The 8,030-nt window shown below is 40.5% G+C and overlaps 1 long non-coding RNA gene across 1 annotated transcript; it reads left to right on the plus strand.

Annotated features, from left to right (window-relative positions):
• The first annotated feature begins 20 nt into the window (after nucleotides 1–20).
• On the plus strand, nucleotides 21–8,018 carry LOC147311381 (uncharacterized). Its single transcript, XR_015125302.1, has 5 exons — nucleotides 21–165; nucleotides 1,213–1,446; nucleotides 6,328–6,433; nucleotides 6,581–6,750; nucleotides 7,259–8,018. It is a non-coding gene; the product is annotated as an uncharacterized LOC147311381 (long non-coding RNA).
• Nucleotides 8,019–8,030: the final 12 nt, after the last annotated feature.

Genomic DNA, 8,030 nt, shown 5'->3' on the forward strand with positions numbered 1-8,030 from the left:
AGGAGGAGCCACTTGCCCAGCTTCGTTTCTGTACGCTACTTGTCACTGATCTGCAATCCGCGCAATAAAGCGTAAACCTGGAAAACAAACAACAGACTCGATTCGTGAATGGATTTTAATACTAACTTCGTGACATTGTAATGTGCCGTGCGGAAGACTATTGAAGTAAGTGCTTCCCAGTATCTCCTGGGAATAGTTTGTCCAAACAAAGACGTTGATACTATGGTTTACATTTCTGTAATGCACATTAGCGGTGCTATCACGAAGGAGTTTATTTGCAAAATAAATCAGAGTATAACCAATAACCCCAGTAACTCTGGAGAGGATTTCTTCCTCCCAGCAAAGGTTATAGAGGGGTACAGATTTTATCAGGCTGTGTGGCAGCGTCTGCCAAAATGTGTGTCCTCTCCATCAATAATAAACGTTAGCAGTTTTTCTTTGACAATAAATAATTTAAATTAAAAAAAACATAAATATACACGTCTTTGTCAGTAACAGGGCTTTTCAAAAATTTGCAAGTCAGTTTTGGGCAACCTTTCGTAGGCCTATTCGACTCCAACATTGACACATTTTTCCAAAATCTTAGGTCACGTGGGTTTCCTCGTTAATTATTCAAATTAGTTCACGTTGTGAAAACCCGAGTTCCTCTGAGCTAAGAGAAGATAACAATTTATTTTATAAACAACACCACAAGAGAATGGAACCAGACGAGTACAAGAGTTTGGTTGCAAATAAACTAAAAGGCGAGTATCCAGCGCTTTTCACGAAAAAAGAGAAATTTCTTCTCCGAAGAAAAGCTGCTATTTACGACATTGAAGGTAATAACAGCAACTTTGTAGCGTTTATAAACCTCATCAATACATATATTAACACACACACACAATGGCAAAATGTGTAGTCTTAATTAGTCTTAATTAGCTTGACCTTTCTTTGACCTAAACAAAAACAAGAGAAGCCATTTCAAAGCGTTTCTACTGGCCAGGGATGTCATTGGACGTCAATAATTGGGTGGGTACTCAAAAGAAACTCTGTAATTCTACTACAGCTAACTTATTTTAAGATGAACACAGCAATGTTTCTGTATCTCTCAAATTAATTTACTGTTGTGTTTCTTACTGAATTGCTTTTGTTTTTGATTAGGTTTCCCAGTGTGCAGTTTGTCAGGCAAGTGCTGCAACAATTAATTAATGTAACTATGTTTTTCTTTTTAAGGTTTCTCAGCCATTTTAATTGGTTGGGATGGACATTATTGGGAAACCTACTGAAACCAACAGCGGACATCAGTATATTTGTGTTTTTATTGACTATTTCACAAAATGGCCACAAGCACACCCTTTGAGGTCGAAATCAGCCAAGGATGTGACAAACTGTCTCATAAAATTTGTCCACCAGTTCGAAGCACCAAAAAGGATTCTCAGTGACCAAGGCAAAAAATTTGTCAATTCTGTAAGTACTTTAGTCTTTGGCAAAAATATTTGGACACTGTTAGGTATTTTAGCACCATGGGAGCATTTACTGGATATTGTTTTATAGTGACATTATGCAGGAAAACTCTGTCATTCAATAAGGCCCCTTTGTTTTAGTTATTTTTCTCTTTGACCCAAGAATTGATGTGTGAGAATCACAGGCTGGTACAAGGTTGAAATACCACAGAGATCACTCCCTCAGCTACATTAGTTTCTTAATCTTTTAGGAGACGCCTGTTGAAGGCCAAATGGTTTGTTTCAGATTTCACTAATGAAAGAACTCTTCGTTTTGTGCCTTGAAAATATGTCGCTGAGATAATCACAATTGTATCTGAACTGATAAACTACACAAAGGATGCTTCTTCACCCAAGGGCAGGAAGACGCTGCCTTATCTTGGTCTGTACTGGTTTAAACTGATAATCTGCTGTCTCATGAATTTTACCCTCTATATAAACTGTTGTACTTGTGAATAAAGTTGAGTCAATTTGGGAAGACAACCTGAAGCAGTCTCTGTTTTCTTGTTCTCCCAAGCTGCTCCCAAGCTCGTACTAACACGCTGAATGGCATGCTTGAATATTACTTGAGAATATATTTGACTGTGTTACAGACTAAGGGACATTCTCTGCTGATAGGTGAAGGTACATTCTCTGCTGATAGACGTCCACGCCTCGAAGGAAGTCGATCCACGGATTAGGCCCTGGAAACCGTTTCCTTCAATTTTGGTGTCAGAAGTGGGATCCTGACGAAGGTAGGCACTCGTCTTTTATTTTATAAGACTGTGTTATGCCTTTCTCAGTGATCCACATAGAAACGGGATACGCTGACGAGGCCTTCTTCAGTGGCCCACATAGTAACAAGTGGGATACGCTGAGGAGCCTTCGTTAGTGGCCCACATAGAAACACAGGAAGTTGCCTGTTGTTTTGTAAATAAAAGCAGAAAGGACACAGGAAGTTGCCTGTTGTCATAAACTAAGAAGTTGCTCACCAGCAGAAAGGACACAGGAAGTTGCCTGGGGTCATAAAATGAGAAGTTGCTCGTTAAAAAGTGAGAAGTTGCTCACTAAAAACATAAAATTGCTAGCAAAAAAAAAAAAATCAAGTAACCTCAGGTGTGCCACAGCAAAAATAAAAACGAACTTAAATCCTTCAAAGTGTCTAAACCCCTCTGGAAATCACTGACCATGGGTCAGAATAATTCAAAGACCTTAGACGGGTCCGATAAAAAATCAAAATTAACTGTAAAACCGAAAAAAATAAAATATAAAAATAGCGGCTCAGTACGACTCCCACTTCCGGTTACGTTTAACCCACGCTCGCGAATCAATGAAGACTTCCATGATTACGTATCCAGAACATGCGGAAGTGCTTACGTGACTGATTTCGTCTCGAACTTAGGAAATATCATGTGCCATACCATCCTCAGAGTTCAGGAGTTGTAGAAAGAATGAATAGGACCATAAAAAATCGCCTGACTAAAGCAATGATAGAAACAGGAATGACCTGGATCAAACTACTTCCTCAAATCCTCTGCGAGATTAGAATGACTCCATCCGCAGCAACCAAATTATCTCCATTTGAAATAATCATGGGAAGACCGTTTCCAACACCATGGTCAGCCTCCAGAGGGGCACCGCTATTGGAAGGGGACATAGACACTGCATTGTCTGACTATGTTCATAACCTGGTAGAAACACTGAATAATAACTATCAGAAAGTTTGTCTCTCTCAGCCTCTCCCTTCCATAGATCCAACCCATCCGTGGAAACCAGGAGATGCGGTGTTGGTAAAGTCGCTAAAACCAAGGGCACTCGGGGAGGCCGCGTGTTCCAGCCCCCAGACTGTACTTGCAGTGACGAGAACCAGCATCCTAACAGACGGACAACCTCAGTGGATTCATGCCAGCAGGGTTAAGACCAGCCCCACCAAACCACCTCAGGCGTCGGATCAAGCAGACGACATCTCCGGCGAGCCAGCGCCCGGATCCAATCCACCTACACACACGCAATCACTGATTAACACACAACGCCTGAAAGAGCCACAGCAAGGTACTCGAACATCCAGCAGGAATAAAAAGCCGAAAGTACTGCATGATGTCTAACCTGATAAAGATAGACTCGTTTCATCCTGATAATGGAGAAAATGAAATGCCCATTGTCATCTCTCGAACCTGGGACTAGGCCAGGAGACGACTGAAGAACTGTGTTTTTTATATATTTAGGTTATTAATCATATCTACTGCATTAACCTTAGGATTTTTATTTACTATTTTGTATTGTAAACTGCAACCCTGTTCACATTTCTGCAAGCCACATTTTGCTGACAATACCTCATGCTCCACTTGGCAAGACACCCACCTAGTACACTCGTCACGTTCTCTAAAATCAGTAGAAAGCAACACAGACACCACCAATAAACCATTTTATGCACCCCCTAGAACAGGAACTAACGCCTGGTATGAAAATGCCAGAATAGCCGCTCGTGATTTAGGAAACAGTAATTGTTATGTCTGTTCAAAGGGTAATCCAGAACAGGTAATAGTGGGATATCCAATTTCAGGTTTTCCCTTAACAAAGATGCTATTCAAAAATGATAAAAAGGGGCCCTTAACAGTAACCCTGATTGAAGCGGTGCGAGTAGAACTAAGTCCTTTAGATTGTTTATTCATATACACAGGACAAGTCTCTAGTAAGGATGTTAGCATGATTGACAACCCTATCCACCCCTGCAACCCAATGAAGCGCCCCGAAGACCGCACTGAACCTCTTTCGCCCCCAACACAGGTGCGCCATCACCCAAATATCTTGATGACATGCATACACTGACCAAAACTTGAAAACATGAATTATGACGCACAAAACTATACATTCTTTTCTGACTCTCCAGGAGCACGCTGTAACGAAACATGGCTAGCAGCGAGTGTTGACAGGACACAATATAGACATATGTTTTCTCATATATATGCATATATAAGTACGCATTCAGATAACTCAACAATCCTGCATTCGCCCAACACACTAAACGACTCGTACTGGGGAGGCATATTAAAAGGCTTTACAGCTTCGCGCCTGACCAGACCAATCCCACATGCTTATTGGATGTGCAATAATACTCTTAGATTAGCCTTACCTGTTAATTGGACCGGCACCTGTGGTCTAGTAACTTTAGCTCAAGAACTACTGATACAACAAACCTCGGATCTGCCTGTATCCAGCAGACGGACGAAACGCGCCGCTTATTCACATAACGTTTACATAGATGCTATAGGAGTTCCACGTGGGATACCAAATGAATTAAAGGCACAAGGAGAAATATCAGCAGGGTTCGCCTCAATACTACCGTGGATACAGGTAAACAAAAATGTAGGCTGGATCAATTATGTTTATTACAATCAGCAAAGACACACCAATCTGACCAATACGGCCCTTAAAGCCCTAGGAGAACAGATGTCTGCTACCTCCTTAATGACCATGCAAAATAGAATGGCCTTAGATATGCTGTTAGCTGAGAAAGGAGGTGTTTGTACTATGTTTGAAGATGTTTGCTGTACTTTCATTCCCAATAATACCGCCCCTGACGGTTCATTCACACAAGCTATGAATAAACTTGAAGCATTGCAGATAGAACTAAGAGCCAATACAGGTCACGGTCAGTGGCTAGACAAGTGGATGCAGGACACGTTTGGAAAATGGAAGGAACTAATTGTAGCCTTTGTAACAGTTGTAGCATGTATTATTTTGTTTTTGATGATTATTGCCTGTTGTGTGATACCCTGTGTACGCTCAATGATAACCCATATAGCTACCAGTACAGCTACTTCAATGTATTTGCAATTGGCACAAATTGATCCTGAGGATGTGCCAGATGTTACCAATGATGTTCCTGATGTGTATATTGAACATTAGGTTGTGAACTATTACATTTTATGATTTGCTTTTTATATTATGTTATTACATTTGTGATTTTTCCTTTCTATTTGAGTTATTATTTTAAAAAAATAATAATAAAAAAAGAGTGGAACTGTTAGGTATTTTAGCACCATGGGAGCATTTACTGGATATTGTTTTATAGTGACATTATGCAGGAAAACTCTGTCATTCAATAAGGCCCCTTTGTTTTAGTTATTTTTCTCTTTGACCCAAGAATTGATGTGTGAGAATCACAGGCTGGTACAAGGTTGAAATACCACAGAGATCACTCCCTCAGCTACATTAGTTTCTTAATCTTTTAGGAGACGCCTGTTGAAGGCCAAATGGTTTGTTTCAGATTTCACTAATGAAAGAACTCTTCGTTTTGTGCCTTGAAAATATGTCGCTGAGATAATCACAAATGTATCTGAACTGATAAACTACACAAAGGATGCTTCTTCACCCAAGGGCAGGAAGACGCTGCCTTATCTTGGTCTGTACTGGTTTAAACTGATAATCTGCTGTCTCATGAATTTTACCCTCTATATAAACTGTTGTACTTGTGAATAAAGTTGAGTCAATTTGGGAAGACAACCTGAAGCAGTCTCTGTTTTCTTGTTCTCCCAAGCTGCTCCCGAGCTCGTACTAACACGCTGAATGGCATGCTTGAATATTACTTGAGAATATATTTGACTGTGTTACAGACTAGGGGACATTCTCTGCTGATAGGTGAAGGTACATTCTCTGCTGATAGACGTCCACGCCTCGAAGGAAGTCGATCCACGGATTAGGCCCTGGAAACCGTTTCCTTCAGACACATATTTGATTACCTTTTTGAAAATGGTTCCATTTCTGGTCTTTATAAATCTCTTTTTGAGATATTAGTATGACTGTTGTATATTTAAATTCTTATTGTAATGTGCTTATAGTCAGTGTATATTACTTGCTTTTGCAGCTCAACAGAAGGGTATGCAGATTGTTAAACATTAAAAGAAGCCTCTGCTCGTTCTATCACCCACAAACAATGGCTTGGCGGAGAGAATGAATGGCACCATTCAGAGGTAAATTGGAGTGCATGCAGCTTAATGCATAACATGTTATACTTTTATGGGATTCACTTAAACTAAAACATTAATGCATGACATTTAACTATTAAAAAATTAAAATGATCTTTCATATGAATGTTTTCCATGTGCTTTCATTGTCAGAGGCCTCTGTAAGGTTGTTGGTGACCATCCAGAATTGTGGGTTGAGTATCTGGATGCTGTGATGTTTGGACCTTGGAACTAAAAAGCAAATGACCACCAAATACTCACCATATTACCTGATATTTGGCAGAGAGGCTCATTATCCAGCCGAAATCCCAGAAGAGTACATGGTATGTCTTTCTGTCTGTGACAAACTACATGAAAATCCCACAAAGAACCTGTGTAAGTTTTTGAGGCACAGGCAGATCAGTTTCAATACATGCATGCATAAAAGCACTACACCACTGAATATTTTTATGGATTGTTCCATCCCCCAATAAGTTTTCTTCATGTACAATCAATCCCAAGATACACTGAAGCTGTACCAGAAACGCATTGTCTTAAAACCTTACCAAAGACACTTAATGTTAATTTTCACTTTATTTCTCAGTTCTTTTATCTATGATCTGTGTGTCTTACACAGATTATAGTAATAATAGACATTGCTTTCGCAAGACATTCAAAAGCTGTTGAAACTGGTGAAGGACAGTGTGGTCAAAGCACAGGAAAAAACAAAGGGCAAAATAAAAATGATGACGAGAGATGTTGTCTTCAAAGTTGGTGACAAAGTTTTAAGAGAATTGAAAGTGTTAACTTTATTCTTTCATGAGTTATTTGTAAGTTTCTCTTTGTTCACAGCCATTGACATGTCGAAGAGGTTAACACGTGAGGAGTGGATCGAAATTGTGTTGATATCTGGTGAACGCAGTAACCAGATCGTTGCAGCAGATTTCAATGCAAGACACCCTACGAGACCACCCATCTCCCATGCTACAGTTAGCAAACTGCTTGCTAAGTTTCATGAAACTGGTTCAGTGTTGGATTTGCCAAAATGTGGACGCAAGAAAACTGTCACTAATGAAGAAACATCAGTGGCTGTCCTAGCTTCATTCAGCAAGAGCCCACAGCGTAGCACTCGCCGCATGTCACTGGAGAGTGGCATTAGTCGAACATCCCTTTGGTGGATATTGGCTACTCACAAATGGCACCCTTACAAACTCCAGCTACTGCAGCATCTCAACGAGGATGACCCAGATCAGCGCACAGAATTTGCAGAATGGGCAAAACAAAAATTGGAACAGAACCCTTAGTTCACGCAGAAGATTTTGTTCAGTGATGAGGCGAACTTTTATGTGAATGGTGAAGTTAATAAACAAAACCACCGCTATTGGTCTGCGGTCTCTCTGCGACTGTGTGTTTCCTGGGTGAGAGAGCGCCTTGTTGTTGTGCTAAGCTAATAGGCAGAATGCTACAGGCATAGCCCAATGACTGTATAGCCCTAAAGAATGTAGCCTCATGGTCAGTGTAGTCCGTGCTGCAGCGAGAATGGACTGCCATACCCGTTATGTGTCTGTGAGCGCGAGGAGGGAGAAAAAGGAAAAGTACGAGCTGTCACTGAGCAGAAACGGGA

The sequence above is a fragment of the Aulonocara sp. 'chitande type north' Nkhata Bay genome, linkage group LG16, assembly GCF_057382095.1.
Source record: "Aulonocara sp. 'chitande type north' Nkhata Bay isolate Kocher_YH1m ecotype deep benthic linkage group LG16, A_spYH_male_GT1.1, whole genome shotgun sequence".
Lineage (NCBI taxonomy): Eukaryota > Metazoa > Chordata > Actinopteri > Cichliformes > Cichlidae > Aulonocara > Aulonocara sp. 'chitande type north' Nkhata Bay.